Source organism: Halichoerus grypus, chromosome 15 (genome assembly GCF_964656455.1).
Source record: "Halichoerus grypus chromosome 15, mHalGry1.hap1.1, whole genome shotgun sequence".
Taxonomy (NCBI): Eukaryota; Metazoa; Chordata; class Mammalia; order Carnivora; family Phocidae; genus Halichoerus; species Halichoerus grypus.
The window spans coordinates 47,937,373-47,953,375 of record NC_135726.1 but is presented as its reverse complement, the minus strand read 5'-3'; the positions used below and the strand labels follow the sequence as shown (position 1 = coordinate 47,953,375).

General features: G+C 38.9%; 1 long non-coding RNA gene and 1 other non-coding gene across 2 annotated transcripts; both read left to right on the top strand.

Moving 5' to 3' along the window:
* The first annotated feature begins 49 nt into the window (after positions 1–49).
* On the top strand, positions 50–15,691 carry LOC118537453 (uncharacterized). Its single transcript, XR_004918148.2, has 5 exons — positions 50–4,415; positions 4,889–4,957; positions 11,749–11,864; positions 12,094–12,199; positions 15,481–15,691. It is a non-coding gene; the product is annotated as an uncharacterized LOC118537453 (long non-coding RNA).
* LOC118537565 (U6 spliceosomal RNA) lies at positions 6,576–6,682 on the top strand. The gene has a single exon (XR_004918189.1). It is a non-coding gene; the product is annotated as a U6 spliceosomal RNA (small nuclear RNA).
* Positions 15,692–16,003: the final 312 nt, after the last annotated feature.

The window sequence follows — 16,003 nt, the reverse complement described above, 5'->3', positions numbered from 1 at the left end:
GTCTTACATTTATTTAAGTCTTTAATCCATTTTGAGCTAATTGTTGTGAGTAGTATAAGAGGGGAGTCTAGTTTTATTCTTTTGCATGTGAATATCCAGTTCCCCAGCACCATTTATTGAAGAGACTGTCTTTATTGAGCATTCTTGGCTCTCTTTTCAAATATTAATTGACCATGAATGTATGGGTTTATTTCTGGGCTCTCAATTCTGTCCCATTGATCTATGTGCCTGGTTTTGTGCTGATACCATACTCTTTTGATTCCTATAGCTTTGTAATATGGTTTGAAATAGGGAAATGTCTCTAGCCTTGTTCTTCTGTGTCAGGATGGCTTTGGCTCTTCCAGGTCTTTTGGTTTAAAGTCTATTTTGTCTGATATTAGTATAGTCACACTTGCTCTTTTGGTACTTTTTGCATGGAATTTTTTTTCTTTTTTCTGATACTGTCAATCTGTGTCTTTGGATCTTATGAAGATGGATCATGTGTTTTTATCCGTTCTGCCAATCACTGTCTTTTGACTGGAAGAGTTTAATCCATTTACACTTAAAGTAATTACTGATAAGGAGGGACTTCTATCATTGTGTTATTTGCTTTCTATATGCTTTATGGATTTTTTTCATCCCTCACTTCCTACATTACTGGCTTTTGTGTTTAGGTTTTTTGGGTTTTTGTGGGGTTTTTTGGTATGGAAATGTTTAAGTTCTTTTCTCATTTCCCTTTGTGTATATTTTCTTTGTAGTTACCATGTGGATTATATTTAACATCCTAATTTGAATTTATACCAGCTTAATTTCAGTAACATACAAAAACTGCACCTTTACAGCTCTGTATCCACCTCTTTTGGCTGTTAATGTCACATAATTATGTCTTCATACATTGTGTGTCCCAAAACAAGCTAATAATCTTTTAAATGCATTAGTCTCTAAAAGAGACTAATTTGTTTCTTAATGTAGAAAACAAGATTTAGAGTAACAAACCAAAGTTACAGTAATATTAGATGTCCTGTTACTCCCAGCCTATTGATGATGTTATTGGCTAAGAATGCCTGAGGCACGGGGCACCTGGGTGGCTCAGTTGGTTTGGTGTTCAACTCCTGATTTTGGCTTAGGTCATGATCTCAGGGTTGTGAGATTGAGCCCCAAATTAGGCTCTGCACTGGGCATGGAGCCTACTTAAGATTCTCTCTCTCCCTCTCCCTCTGTCTCTCCCTGCTTGTTCTCTCTCTCTCTCTCGGGGGGGGGGGGAAGGAATGCCTGAGACACTTGCTCAAGCCCATAGTCCTTGTAGCAAGCCCTCACAGACATTTCCCCCACTGGGACCAAAGCTGTGGCTGGATCAGCCCCCGTGGTTCTTACGATTTCAAGATATACCTCAGCAATGACCATCAGAGAACTTCGAAGAACAGGCATTATTACAGATCCTCTAAGACCCATGGTACATTCAAGGGCCGCACAGTGAGGTTGCAGGTATAGGGAGAGAGAGTGCAGACCTGGGGCTCTGCCTTTATTAGGAACTGAGGGTGGGGTGTCTAGGGTTTCACAGTTTCACTCCTTATTGGCTAATTTAAAGCCTGAGTGGGAATTAAGGTACTGGAAGGGAGAAGCAAGGTTACTCAAGTGATCAATTATCTAGGTTACCCAGGGCTTTCTGAAACAAGGAGCTTCATGAGTGAGGGTGACCTAATTCCTTCTCTGGTTGTTTTGCTAGTAGTTGTGTCAAAGAGTTGGCAGTATGTCTATTCAAGATGGATTTCTTTTGAAATGGATGCCTCAGTGACCAAAATATTAATATCAGGTACTTACACTATTACCAAAAAACTTAATGTCAGCACTTATTACTGTGCTAGCTTTTACACGAATTGTTTTTTCTTTAAATGTATTAAGCTTTTAAATCACATAAAAAGCAAAAGGTACTACAAACCATTGTTTACTGGTTTGTCTAATTGCTCATGTATTTACCTTTATTGAGATCTTTATTTCTCTATATAGCTTGTGTTACTGTCTAGTGTCTTCATTTCACCTTGCAAGACTCCCTTGAACATTTCTTGCAGGCTAGGTCTAGCAAGCACCCAGTCCTTTGGCTTTTGTTGATCTGGGAATGTCTTAATTCTCTGTCAATTTTGAAGGGCAGGTTTTTCTGGATATAGGATTCTTGGTTTAAAGTTTTTTTCCTTTGGCATTTTGCATATATTGATCCACTGTCTTCTGGCCTCCAGAATTTCTGCTGAGAAATCTGGTAATCTTATTGAGTATCACTTGTATGTAATGATTCACTTCTCTTATCACTTTCAAGGTTCTCTTTGTCTTTTGAAAGTTTGTAATGTGTCTTGTGGATCTCTTTTTATCAATTATTTTTTATTTTTTATTTTATTTTATTTTTTTAAAAGATTTTAGTTTATTTATTTGACAGAGAGAGAGAGAGACAGCTAGAGAGGGAACACAAGCAGGGGGAGTGGGAGAGGGAGAAGCAGGCTCCCGGCCGAGCAGAGAGCCTGATGCGGGGCTCGATCCCAGGACCCTGGGATCATGACCTGAGCCGAAGGCAGACGCTTAACGACTGAGCCACCCAGGCGCCCCTATCAATTATTTTTTAAATTGAAGTGTAGTTGACACAGGTATGGATCTCTTTGACTTAATTTTATATGGAGTTTGTTGTGCTTCTTGGATGTTTATTTTATGTCTTTAGTTGAATTTGGGAAGTTTTCAGCATTATTTCTTCAAATAATTTCTTCAGATTTCTTCTGCCTTTTTCCCTCCCTCTCTCTTCTCCTTCTCGGACTCCCATGATGCATATGTTGGTCCACTTGATGGTATCCCAGAGGTCCTTTAGGCTGTTTGCTTTTCCTTAATATCGTTTTCTTTCTGTTCCTCATACTCAGTAATTTTCATTGTTCTATATTCAGGTTCTCTGAGGCTTTCTTCTGATTGCTCAAGTCTGCCTTTGGATCCCTCTAGTGAATTTTTCATTTCAGTACTTTTCAGCTCCAGAATTTCTTTTGTCTTTTTTAGATTTCCATCTCTTTATTGATATTCCATTTTGTTCTCACATTATTTTCTTGACTTTCTCCATATTTTCCTTTAGTTCTTTGAGCATCTTTAAGGCAGTTATTTTAAAGTCTTTGTCTAGTATATCTGCAATTAGTTATTTTTCAGGGATAATTTCTGTTGATTAATTTGTATTTTCTTTGAATGCCTTTTGGTTTTGATATTGTTGTTTAAACTGGCCATTTGAATCTAATAAATGTGGTAACTCTGGAAATCAGATTCTCTCCCTTCCCCAGGGTTTGCTGTTTTGTTTTGTTTTGGAGGTTATTTGTTTATTTTTGGTTTTTGGTTTTTGGTTTTGGTATTAGTTTTTGATTGTTGTAGGCCATCTCTGTTCCAGGGATAAGTTTGAAGTTGAGATCAGAAAAGATCTAAGACCTTATGTTCCACTTCCAGATCATAGAGTAAAAAGGTATCTCTGCAGACCCATTCCCAAGTAAAAGAAGTAAAGCTGGAAAGTAAAATTTAAAATCCCACAACAACTAAACATTTAAAGTTTGAAACATCATAAGGGCATACAGCAAGTGAAATATTTATCAAAAAATTTACTGAAACTTGGAAAGAACAGTGAGAACCTGGCATTTAAAATATGACCTGTTCCCTCCTCCACTCTGCAGCTTCCCTTGATAGAAGCTTCATTGTAGGTAGGTGTGACCAAGAAGATGGAGCTCCCTCTCCCTCCAGCTCCCAATCAAGGGTTACCATATCTCAAAGGAAGGGGGAGGCTGCAAGTGTTTCTCATCCTTACCAACTCAGTTGAAGAGGCTAAATGCCTGATGAGTATGGTTGAGTAGTTTGGGACTTCCTCCACCAGCCCCTACCCTACATAGATGGGATACTCTACTCAGGTATAGGGAGCCCAGAATACTGGGACCCTGATTGTCCTCATCTCAGCTCACATTTAGGACAGATTCACACCAAGAGAGGCAGGATGAGAGTAGAGGCTACCACCAAACACAATGCCCAGAATAGTGGTTCAGAGATTTTTGCCCAGAGGGAGTAGCAGTCTATAAGAAAAGAGCTCTGAAGCTCTCTCCGAAAGAACTGATTTTATTTGAAACAATATGGGAAAATTCAAGGCTGAGGGCAATGTTAAAGCAAATAGTTCCTCTGAATTAAAAATAATAACTGAAACCATAGGATAGCTATTTTATCATACACACCTGGGGAATGAGCTAATAATTTCTATATATTTTAAGGCCAACAGTACAATTACATAAATATTTTTCCATACAACTTTTTAAATCTCCTAGGAAGAAATATGAAGCTATACTGTATTATAATTACTTCTACTACTTTTTATTTGGTTTTGAATTTCTGTCCAGAATTACTTCATTTCAACTTGAAGAACATTCTTCAGTATTTCTTTTAAGGTAAGCCAGGTAGGAATGAGTTCTGTCATTTTTTATTTCCTGGGAATATCTATTTTATCATCATTTTTTTTTTTTTTTTTTTTGAGAGGGAGAGGGTTAGGGGAGGGGCAGAGGGAGAGAGAGAGAGAGGGAGAGAATCTTAAGCAGACTCCACACCCAGCATGGAGCCCAACACAGGGCTTGATCTCACAACCCCAAGATCATGACCTGAGCCAAAGACAAGAGTTGGATGCTTAACCAGCTGAGCCACCCAGGCGCCCCACCATCATTTTTGAAAGATAATTTTGCTGGTTATAAGATTGGTTGGTAGGGTTTTTCCTTTTGAGCAATTTGAATATGTTATCCCACTGCCTTATGTCCTCCATTGTTTCTGATGAGAAGCATGCTGTTAATCTTATTGAGGTACTCTTGTGAGTAATACATTGATTTCCTTTTGCTGCTTTCAAGATACTCTCTTTGTCTTTAATTTTCAGCATTTTTACCATGATGTATCTGTTTGTGGGTGTCTGCACGCATCCTGCTGGGAGTTTGTTGAGCTTCTGGTATGTATAGATTAATGCTTGTCAAAAAATTGGGGATGGTTTGGGGTGCCTGGGTGGCTCAGTTAAGTGTCTGACTCTTGGTTTTGGCTCGGGTCATGGTCTTGGGGTCCTGAGATCAAGCCCCGTGTTGGGCTCCATGCTCAGTGCAGAGTCTGCTTATCCCTCCTCTCTCTCTCTCTCTCGTAAATAAAATTCTTTTAAAAATTGGGGGTGGGGGGCGCCTGGGTGGCTCAGTCATTAAGCATCTGCCTTCGGCTCAGGTCATGATCCCAGGGTCCTGGGATCAAGCCCTGCATTGGGCTCCCTGAACGGCAGGAAGCCTGCTTCTCTCTCTCCCACTCCCCCTGCTTGTGTTCCCTCTCTCACTGTGTCTCTCTCTGTCAAATAAATAAATAAAATGTTTTTTAAAAATTGGGATGGTTTTAACCATTATTTCTTTAAATATTTTTCCTCCTCATTTCTTTTTTCTCTCCTCCTGGTTTTCTCATTAAACATACGTTGATGCATCTAAAGATGTTCCAAATTTATCTGAGTCTGTCTATTTTCCTTCATTCTGTTTTCTCTGTTCTTCAGATTGTATAATATCTATTTATCTATCTTCAAGTTTTCTGATTCTTCTGCCAACTCAAATCTACTGGTTAGCTCTTATGATTTTTTTTTTTATATTAGTTAATGGCATTCTTCAACTCCAGAATTGCCATTTGGTTCTTTTTATTATTTCTATCTCTTTATTGATATTCTCTACTTGATGAAACATTGTCTTCATATCTTCCTTTGTTCTTGTCCCTTTTTCTTGCCAAAAAATGGATATATTAGGTAACATATCATAGCAATTCTGAATATCAGTCCCTCCTCCCACCCGCAGACTTGCTTTTGTTGTTTTTTGCTTAATTTGTTTTGTGTTTTGACTAGGCTGTTTTAGTGAAATCCATTTCCCTTTGCAATGTGAAGCATTTAGTGTTGTGCTTGGATGTGTTCTCAGTCACCTAGGATGGCAGGAGTCTCCAACTATCCTTTCCCTTGATCTCTTTGTGAAGCAATCTGCCTCATTTGGTACTATTTCCAGCTCATTAGGCTCCACTGATTTCCTGCTGATTGCTCTGCTGTTTTCAACAATTTCTTGGAGGTGTAAATTGCTCAGTAGTCTGATCCAATTTAATTCTGGAAGGACTGGTTTTTAAGGTCAATCTCTGAGGTGTGTTTTGATCTCAGGATTTGTAGCATATATAGATATGTATAAAAATAAAAGCACAGAAAGTGAGAGGATGGAATGGAACTATATAGGAGTAACATTTATATAAGTCAATGGAATTAAGTTGCTATAATTCTGAAGTCAATTCTACATTAGTATATGGTATGCAGGGCACCTGGGTGGCTCAGTCGGTTAAGCATCTGCCTTCATGAAGCTCAGGTCATGATCTCAGGGTTCTGGGATCAAGCCCTACATCGGGCTTCCTGTTCAGTAGGGAGTCTGCTTCTCTCTCTGCCTTTGCTCCCCCCACCCCCGTGCTTGCTTTCTTGCTCTCTCTCTCTCAAATAAATAAAAATCTTTAAAAAAGATATATATGGTATGCTTTAAAGAATCTATTAAGAATGTAACTTTAAAAATAGTGAATGAGTGCTTGCTTCAGCAGCACATATTCTAAAATTGGAAAAATACAGAGAAGATTAGCAAGGCCCCTGTGCAAAGATGACACACAAATTCATGAAGCATTCCATATTTTTTTTAACTATAAAGAACAAACTGAGGGTTACTGGAGGGAAGGTGGGTGTGGGGGGCTGGGTTAAATAGGTGATGGGTTAATAGGACACTTGTGATGAGCACCAGGTGTTGTATGTAAGTGATGAATCACTAAATTCTACACCTGAAACTAATATTACACTGTAATATTAGTGTGTCAAAACGTGTCACTATAAAAAAATCAACTAAACACAAAGGAAGGCAATAATGGAGAAAATGAGGGACAATAAAGCTATAAGATATAGGAAACAACAAAAGAGCAAAGTAAGTCATTATCAGTAATTGCTTTAAATGTAAAGGGATTAAACTCCCCAACCAAAAGACTTAGATTGGCAGAATGGATATAAAACAAAACAGAATCCAACTATAAGCTGTCTACAAGAGACTCACTTTAGATCCAAGACACATGGGTTAAAAATGAAATGATTGGGAAAGATATTGCAAATAATTACCAAGATAGAGCAGGAATTGGCTATACTAATACACAAAATAGACTAAAAACTGTTACAAGAGACAAAGAAGGACATTATATAATATATTGATAACAAGGTCAATATACCAAGAAGATCTATCAATTACAAACACATATGTGGCAAACATCAGAGCTCTGAAGTATATGAAGCAAATGTTGACAGAGAGGGAGAGACTTCAGCACCCTACTTTCAATAATATATAGAACAACCAGACAGGTGATCAATAAGAAAATAGAAGACTTGAGCAATACTGTAGACCAGTTGGGCCTGACAGATACACAGAACACTCCACCCAACAATAGAATACATTTGTGTCAAGTGCGTGTGGAATATTCTTCAGGATAGACTATATGTTTATTTTTAAGATTTTATTTATTTATTTGACAGAGAGAGCAAGTAGGCAGAAGGAGAGGGAGAAGCAGACTCCATGCTGCGCAAGGAGTCCGATGTGGGGCTTGATCCCAGGACCCTGGGATCATGACCTGAGCCGAAGGCAGATGCTTAACTGACTGAGCCACCCGGGCACCCCAGGATAGAACATAGAACTAGTTAATACTTGTTAAGCCACAGAACAAATATTAATAAATTTTAAAAGATTGAAACTAGAATTCAGTAGCAGGAAAACTGGAAAATCAACAAATATGTGAAAATTAATCAATACACTCTTAACTAATGAGTTAAAGAAGAAATCACAAGGGAAATTAGAAAATATCTTGAGACAAATGAAAACAAAAACACAAACTACCAAAACTTGTGACATGCAACAGAAGCAGTACTAGAGGGAAATTTATAGCAGTAAATGTCTATATTAAGAAGATTTCAGGGGCGCCTGGGTGGCTCAGTCATTAAGTGTCTGCCTTCGGCTCAGGTCATGATCCCAGTGTCCTGGGATTGAGCCCCGCATCAGGCTCCCTGCTCCAGGGGAAGCCTGCTTCTCCCTCTCCCACTCCCCCTGCTTGTGTTCCCTCTCTCGCTGTCTCTCTCTGACAAATAAATAAAATCTTAAAAAAAAAAAAAAAAAGATTTCAAATCAACAACTGAACTTTACTCCTGAAAGAACTAGAAGAGAAAAACTAAACCCATAGGTGCTAGAAGGAAAGAAATAATCAAGATCAGAGTAGAGAAATAAAATAGGAGATAGAAAAACAGTAGGGATAATTAATGAAATAGTAGAGGAAATTCATGAAACCAAGAGTTGTTTCTCCAAAAAAATAACATATTAACAAATCATTAGCTAGGCTGACTAAAAGGAGAGAAGACTCAAATAACTACGTTAGAAATGAAAGAGATGGAGTTTCCTCAAAATGTTAAAAATAGAACTCTGGAAAACAGTATGGAGGTTCCTCAAGACGTTAAAAATAGAGTTATCCTATGACCAAGCAATTGCACTACTGAGTATTTACCCCAAAGATGCAGATGTAGTGAAAAGAAGGGGCACATGGACCCCAATATTCCTAGCAGCAATGTCCACAATAGCCAAACTGTGGAAGGAGCCAACATGTCCTTCAACAGGATGAGTGGATAAAGATGTGGTTCATATATACAATGGAATATTACTCAGCCATCAGAAAGGATGAATACCTACCAGAACAGGAGGGGATTATGCTAAGTGAAATAAGCAGAGAAAGACCATTATCATATGGTTTCACTTATATGTGGAATATAAGGAATAGCACAGAGGACCATAAGGGAAGCGAGGGAAAACTGAGTGGGAAGAAATCAGAGAGGGAGACAAACCATGAGAGACTCTCGACTCTGGGAAACAAACAGGGTTACAGAGGGGAGGGAAGTGGGGGGATGGGGTAATCAGGTGATGGGTATTGAGGGCACGTGATGTGATGAGCACTGGGTGTTATATGCAACTAAGGAATCGTTGAACACTACATCAAAAACTAATGATATACTATATGTTGGCTAGCTGAAAATAATTAAAAAAATAATTTTCTAGTATACTATAAAAATTTTCAATATTTACTAAGGATGTTTTTGTAGTAAAACTTATTCATTATTTATGTGAAATTAAAAAAAAAAACAAAACAGATTCAAAGGGATACATGCACGCTGATGTTTATAGCAGCATTATCAACAATAACCAAACTATGGGGAGAGCCCAAGTGCACATTGACTGATGAATGGATAAAGACGATATGGGGTGTGTGTGTGTGTGTGTGTGTGTGTACACATACATGCAATGGAATAATTACTCAGCCATGAAAAAGAATGAAATCTTATCAAAAACTAATGATGTAATGAATGGTGAATAACAACATGATAAAATTAAATTAAAAAAATAAAAACCCATGACCTTTAAAAAAAAAAAAGAATGAAATCTTGCCATTTGCAACTATATGGATGGAGCTAGAGAGTATAATGCTAAGTGAAATAAGTCAGAGAAAGACAAATACCATATGATCTGACTCATATGTGGAACTGAAAGAAAACAGAATATATGGGAAGGGGGAAAGAAAAAAAGGAGAGAGAGAAACAAGCCATAAGAGACTCTACGGTAGAGAACAAACTGAGGGTTGATGGAGGGGAGGTGAGTGGGGGATGGACTAGATGGGTGATGAACCCTTGTTTTGATGAGCACTGGGTGTTGTATGTAAGTAATGAACTACCAAATTCTCCAGAAACCAATATTTCACTGTATATTAACTACCTAAAATTTAAATTTAAAAAATAATTTAAAAAATAAAAGTAAAAAAGAAATGAAAGAGGTGATATTACCAATTTTACAGAAGAGAGTAATATGAACAATTTTGTGCCAGCAAACTGGATAATCTAGATGAAATGGACAAATTCCTAGAAACAACCTAAGACTGAATCATGAAGAAATAGAAAATCTAAATATACTTACAACTAGAAAGGAGATTGAATCAGCAATCCAGTACCTTCCAACAAAGAAAAGCTTAGGACCAAACAGCCTCACTGGTGAATTCTTCCAAATGACTTTAGATCTTAATTCTTTTATGGTACCATAGGCATGTATGTAAAGATACAAATTTCCCACTAGAAACATCCTTAACTGCATTCCATACATTTTGATAGGCTTTGTTTTTATTTTCATTCAGTTCAAAATACTTTTCTAATTTCTTATAATTTTTTTTGATGATTCCTAGAGTATTTAGAAATGTGTTGATTAAAATACTTTTGAATCCCAAATATCTTTAGTTGTTGATTTCTAATTTTTTTTAAAGATTTTATTTATTTATTTGACAGAGACACAGTGAGAGAGGGAACACAAGCAGGGGAGTGGGAGGGGGAAGCAGGCTTCCCACGGAGCAGGGAGCCTGATGCGGGGCTCAATCCCAGGACCCTGGGATCATGACCTGAGCCGAAGGCAGACGTTTAACAACTGAGCCACCCAGGCGCCCTGTTGATTTCTAATTTATTTCCATTGTAGTCAGAAACATACTTAGCATGATTTCATTTTTTAAAATTTATTAAGATGCTTTATGGTCTAGCATATTATTTAGGCTGGAGAGAATAATAGGGCATGCTGCCTTGAAAAGAGTGTGTATTCTTCTCTTGGTAGAGTGTTCAATAAATATCAGCTCAGTCAAATTGGTTGCTAGTATTACTGAAGTTTTCTGTACTCCTGCTGATTTTCTGCCTGGTTGTTATATCAATTATTGAGAGTGTATTGTTTAACTTTCCAACTTCTATGACTGAATTGTCTATGTCTCCCTTCAATTATGTCAGTTTTTATTTCATGTAACTGTAGGTTCTGTTGTTAGGGGCATATATGTTCATAATTGTTATATTTTCTTGAGGAAATTACCCTTTTATTATTAAATAATGTCCTTATTTTTCTCTAGTAACTTTTTTAAAACATATTTTGTCTGATGTTAATGTGACCATCCCTTCTCTCTTCTGGCCACTCTTTGTATGGTGTATCTTTTTCCATTTTTTTTTTTTTCAGCCTATTTCTGTCTATTGATATGGTTCAATTTATGTCTGCTATTTTGCTATTTTTCTGTATGCCTCATGTGGTTTGTTTGGGTTTTTTTTTATATCTAACTTGTATTTGTTGAGGAACAATGTTATTCAGCATCTGCAAGGAAGATCTGGGGCTTATCTACTTGTTTATGAGTTTGGTATACAGATGCTTTTTAAAAAAAATTTTGGGGTGCCTGGGTGGCTCAATCATTAAGCATCTGCCTTCGGCTCAGGTCATGATCCCAGGGTCCTGGGATCGAGCCCCACATTGGGCTCCCTGATCGGTGGGAAGCCTGCCTCTCCCTCTCCCACTCCCACACACCCTGCTTGTGTTCCTGCTCTTGTTATCTCTCTCTGTGTCAAATAAATAAATAAAATCTTTAAAAATAATAATAAAAATTAAAAATTTAATTCCAGTGGATATATTAGAGAAGGGGGGAGGGGCAAAGGGAGAGGGAGAGAGAGAATCTTAAGCAGGCTCCACTCCCAGGATGGAGCCCGACATCATGGCTTGATCTCACAACCCTGAGATCATGATCTGAGATGAAACCAAGAGTTGGAGGCCCAACCCCCTACTGCACCATCCAGGTGTCCCTGTCAGAACTTTTCAAAGTCCCTGTCACGGTCTTATTTTCCAGTTCTAACCGTTTCACAGCCCTAGGCGGATGTGATGCTGACCTTCAAAGAGTGACACCTCTTGCTCTTGTTTTCAATAATGCCCTGAGGATAGACCTTTTACAGAGTTTCAAATCAGGTAAGTCCCCTCTGATGACTGCCAGACTCAGTTTCTGCAGTTTCTGGTGTTGGTTGAGAATGATTGAGAGTGACCCAAGGTAGAATGTCACAAATCCCACTGTTGTTATTGAGGTTCAGTAGTGTTTCTTCAATAAATACCTTTTAGTTTGTCATAGAAGTTCAGTTCATTTATAGTGTTCTAAAATGGTAATTTTTTTGCCTTTTTTTTTTTTTTTTAATCTGTGAAGGGAGAAGATTTACTGAGATCCTTACTGCACCATTCCAGAAGTCCCTTCTTGGCAGCTTCTTATAGGGTTAAACATACACCATATGACTTAGAAATTCCACTCTGAGGTATTTACCCTAGAGAAATGAAAACTTATGTTCACATCAAAACCTGTAGGGTAATGTTCATGGAAGCTCTGTTCATAATCCCCCAAACTTGGAAACAAGTGAAGGATGACTCACAGAATGGGAGAAAACATTTGCAAATCATATATCTGATAAATAATTTGTATCTAGAATATAGAAAAAAATGCTTATAATTCAAAAATCAAAATTTAAATAACCCAATTTAAAAATTGGCAAAGATTCTGAATGAATATTCTGCAAGGGACAATATACAAATGGTCAGCAAGCACATGAAAAGATGGTCAACATCATCTTTTAGCCAGCAGGGAAATACAAATCAAAATCACACTGAGTTACCATTTTGTACCCATTAGGGTGACTAGAATTTAAAAAAAAGAGAGATAATAGATGTTGGTGAAGATATAGAGAAACTGGAATTCTCATACACTGCTGGTGGGAGTGTAAAATGGTGCAGTTACTTGGGATAACAGACTAGCGTTTCCTTAAATGATTAAACATAGTGTTCCCATATGACCCAACAATGCCATTTCTGGGTATATACCCAAGAGAAATAAAAAACATGTCCACACAAAAACTTGTAAATGGAGGAGTACCTTTGATGGGTGGTGAGGGCCAAGCTGTGCAACTCTCTACTCATACTGTAGGAAGATGGCTCAGAGACTTCTGATGAGGTGGGCACCCCTTAACCTCCAGGGCTCTGCAGACCCCACAGTACAGTCCTGGTGGCCTGACAGGAACACCTGGTCCAGCCTAATCAGTATACACACCACCAGAGTCTCTACAGTGACCTTTAACATCCAGGGTGGACCTGACTTTCAAGAGTGAGTTGTCAACAGTGAGAACCAGTGCTTGTGGATTTCCATGCACAGTGGTGTGGTCCCTGCAGGTTTTTTTCCTCTGGGGCCAAGGCTAGAGAAGATGGTGTCCAAACAGCACAGAAAGGTGATAATGACCAAGGTGGATATTAATGACCACACATTATGAGTATGAGATGTCAGCTGTTCCCCAATGTGCTGGCCATCAAGAATGGGACATGATGGGCAAGTTTGTAGGTATCAGGGACCAGCAGGAAGGCTTCCTGAAGAAGCTGATCGGCTGACAAACAGGAAAGAGTCCTGATTCCCCTTGCCCCCCTGGATCCCCATGGTCCCAGGGAAGGACTCTGATGGAACTCACAGCCCTTCTGTGCCATCCCTTCACACCTCTTCCCTTTTGTCTGACCCCATGGGCCCATGCTTTGGAGACCCGGCCTCCAAACATGGGAGCCTCAAATATTTTCAACCCAGTTGACTGCCCAAGGTGGCCACCAGAGGAATGGTACTGCTGCTGGTCTGGGGACAGCTATCTTCCCACCTTTGTCTCTGCTTCTAGGGCTTGTTGCCATTCCCCCAGGATGCCTGGAGAGAGCCCTGGGGCCAGCCACAGTGTTACTGTTCCAGCAGTAACAGCTTGGTTCTCATCTCCCTGGTCCCTTCTGATCTGAACCCAGGTATCTGGCTCATTTGCCTCCTGTATTTTTCTTTCCTGCTGCCCCCCCCCACCTTTTTTTTTGTAAAAAAGAAAATTTAAGAAAAAAAACCCAAGTGAGAATAATATACAATTCTCTCATTTATTATAAGTTTGAATAAAACTTTATGTGATTACTACCTCCTGTGAAGAACAGACCCTGGGCTCTGCACTAAAATTACCCTGTAGCTGCCTCCCACTCCCCCACCCAAAGAGCCTCTTCCCTTCTTTCCTCCTAGGCACAAGGGCAGAGAATTGCACTGGGCTGGGGTAGCCCTGCAGACCCATGACTCTGGAAGGCTGAAGACACTGCCTTCCCTCACCATTAGCTGGCCCTTTTGTTCTCTGAGCAGGAGACTTACCTGTTAACAAGCCAGACCAATCAAACTAGAGTTCGCATTGTCAAAAAAAAAAAAAAAAGATAATCAAACATGTAAATGGATTTTTATAACAGCATTACCCACAATAGCAAAATGTGGAAATAACTTAATGTCCACCAACAGGTGGCTAAACAAAATGTGGCTGTTGTGGGATGAATCTGTCCCCCCAAATTTTATATATTGAAGTCCTAGCACCTAGTACCTCAGAAGGTGATGGTATTTGGAGATCGGGTCTTGAAAGAGGTAATTCAAGTTTAGTGAGGGCATGAAGGTGGGCCCTAACGCAATGACTAGTGTCTTTATAAAGAGAGATTAGGACACAGGCTTGCCCATACAGAAGGAAGACCATGGGAAGACATAGGGAGAAGAAACAGCCCTGGTGACACATTCACGTTGGACATTGAGCCTGTACAATTATGAGAAAATACATTTCTGTTGTTGAAGCCACCACTCTGTGGTACTTTGTCACAGCAGCCCTTGCAAACAAATACAGTGGCATATCCACACAATGGACTATCATGCAGCCATAAAAAGGAATGAAGTAGTGATATACACTATAACTGGGACAAACCTTTAAAAACATTCTGCCAAGTGGACAAAAAAACAACACATAACCCATCACAAAAGACCACACGTTCTATGATCACATTCAGATGAAATTCCAGAATAGGGAAATCCAGCGATGAAAGTAAATTAGTGGTTGCTTATGGCTTCAAGGACTGGGGGTGGGGCGGGGGGAGTGGTCTTTTTATTACAGAGTTGTGGTTATGTGTAAAATTGCTATAAACAGTCTTGAACAAGTTTCCTGTAGGTATATATTTCTAATTCTCTTGCACAGATACCCAGGAGTGAAATTACTAGATCATAGTGTAGATCTATGTTTAATTTTTACAAGAAATGCCAAATTGCTTTTCATAGTAGTTGTGCCAGCTTATACTCTCATGAGCAATATGTAACAGTTCCAGTTTCTCCACAGCCTTGTTAACGTTTGACATTGTCTGTCTTTCACATTTTAACCATTCTAGTAGATACGTTGTACTTGCTATTGTGGTTGCTTTGTGTTTTTCTTGGTGACTTGAGGACTCATCCTAATACCGTTTTTACAAATGGATTATCTCCAAATGTTTTTAGACCCTGGCTAGAGGCCAATCAGTTGCTCTTCTTGAGCTGCTGGTTAAGTGCACACCCTAACTACCTCTCTCATTGGGCGCTCACACTCCAGGACACTATACACCTGCCCTAATTGCCCCAGGACCACGTACCAGACAACCAGGGACAGCCCCTCTTCCCCAGAGTCTGCTGAAATTATTCAAAGTAGCAGTCCTAAGCCTTGCCTAAGTCCTAAGCTTACGTTGCCTCCATCATTCCTTCCCACAGAAACAGTAATAAAGGTGCTTGCCCACAGTTCTCTTCTCTCCCGTGGCCTTGTGTATGATCCTGGCACTTCCACAAAGCGACCCCACATGGCATGCTGTGTTCTCCCTTGGGAACTGTGAGTATAATAAATTGTAAAATTCTCCACTTTCTCTCTCTTGATCTGCATCACCATACCTTACCCAAAGTAATATGGTTAAAACACTCATGCTGTGGACTTTTTTGTTGTTGTTGTTCTTATTGGCCATTTGTCTATCTTTTGTGAAGTGTCTGTTCACATCTTTTGCCCATTTTTTGTTTTTTATTTTCATCCTATTAAGTTGTACGAGTTCTTTAGATATGCTAGAGAGAAGCCCTTTTTGGATATATGTATTATAAATATTTCATGTCAGCCCATAGCTTCATTTTCATTGCCCTAATGGTATCTTTTGATGAGAAATTTTTAGATTTACTGAAGTTCAATTTATCTTTTTTTTTTTTTTTTTTTTAAGGTTAGGGCTTTTTCTTACTCCAAAGTCATGATATT